This window comes from Octopus bimaculoides, chromosome 19 (assembly GCF_001194135.2).
Source record: "Octopus bimaculoides isolate UCB-OBI-ISO-001 chromosome 19, ASM119413v2, whole genome shotgun sequence".
NCBI classification, from domain to species: Eukaryota; Metazoa; Mollusca; class Cephalopoda; order Octopoda; family Octopodidae; genus Octopus; species Octopus bimaculoides.
In genome coordinates this window covers 47,260,857-47,262,662 of record NC_068999.1, presented here as the reverse complement: position 1 = coordinate 47,262,662, position 1,806 = coordinate 47,260,857, and positions in this window count along the sequence as shown.

The following is a 1,806-nucleotide window of genomic DNA, read 5'->3' as shown; positions in this document are numbered from 1 at the left end:
AAAATACAACTCAAGACTTTTCTCATCGATGCCCACAGCCAATCCCAGGCCGTCACCGCTCATATCCTCGTCGAACCCTCTATAGAAATCTAGAGTTATTTTCCCACTGATAGGCTTGTTCAGTTGATTGAGTGCTGTGAGCAATGGAAAGACGTGTCACACGAAAAACACTCCCACCAATTCATCCTTGTTTTAGACATCGTCGATATCATCGAAATGATGTAGATATTTCAGCGGATGCCAGTGCATCATCCATCAGGGAGGGTATATTGAGACCACAACAGATGGATTTCCTGACTGGCAGAATCCGTCCCTTCCGTAAGAAGCAGAAAAGCAAGATTTTCAATCTGGTCAGATGTTTCTTGGGTCAAGATACGACGATCAGGCAGTAGTACAACACCGAGGCGCCTCCAACTGACAACAAGCACCAGTTTCTTGGCCAGCACCTTTGCAGAATTATGAACCTGAAATTTTCTATCACGTCTCCTTTGATCGGATCCTTTCTCTGCAGTATCATAATACCTTGGTTTATTTAACTGGAAATGGTCCCAGTCTATTGCCAGCTTGTGTAACCGGCTGCCAGGACAGTAGCGAACAAGTTAGGTGTGTGGAAATATAGTTCTTGATGCAGCCCGTCCGATCTCGGCCATTTTCTCCCCATACAGCAGCTCAGTACATCCATCACTCCTTCGATTGAAATTGGATTCTCGCAACACTCAGTCTTTCTGGACCATACTTGCTGCAAACCATCAAGTTAGGCTTCAAACCCTGCTATCTCAAGTCCACCTCTTCTCGAAAACAATTCGGTGAAGTGCTGCCGAAACACCGCGTTCATTTGCTTGCAGTCGGAGTGCACACATCCGCTGCAGTCCTCCATAAACTGAATTCTAGCTTTGTTGCCACACAGGTCCAACAAATGACTTTTGTATCTTCATGTTTCAATGCACACTCTGTACCTCAGACAACACAACCCTCCTATTTCGCGTCGAAAGTCATTCTTGCTGCTTGTTCGCCGTTTTCGACGTCTCTTCATTTTGTTTTCTATTCTGTTATTCTCTACAGCTATCTCTTTGTTATAGTAACATGCTTCTCCAATTTTTCTTTTTAATGAAATCCACAACCTATTGTAGCTGATAGCTCCTGTTCATTCCTTCTTTACAAATATACCTATCCAATCGCTGAAATCTGGACTGGGAAGGATACGTTCATCTTCCAGTAACTGTGTCCTTGTCTATTCGTCTTTTGTAAGTTGACTGTGAAGGTCTCAAATTAGCGGTGTCTTTTATTTGTTTCAGTCACTAAACTGTGGCCATGGTGAAGCGCCGCCTTGAAGAATTTCAGTGGAACGAATCAATCCTAGAACTATTTTAAACCTAGTGATTTTATTCTGTCAGCGTCCTTTACCGACATAACTTCACAAGTCAACAATACCCGGACACTGAATGAATACGTGCAGAATGTTTCAGATATTTCCAACTACCAGACAGGTTCCACCTCAATTTCCCAAATGCGCTAACGTGGACTTCGCGAAATCCCAGTGGGTCATCCAGATTATACAGCCGTAGTCATAGACAGGCGAGACAACTCGCAGTAGATCCCATTCAGGAATGACGAATACCGATATTTAGCAATTTTTGTGGTTTATCAACTTCACATACTTGAATCGGACTGGAGACAAATTGAATCGCCAGTCTATTACTATATATAAATAGTGTAAAAACTATTTGCTGGTATGCCGCATCACTTTCAGGGTGTTTTTGTGGTGTTTGGGCTGTGACGAGCTATGTGTTGTGGTGGAGAGGGGTG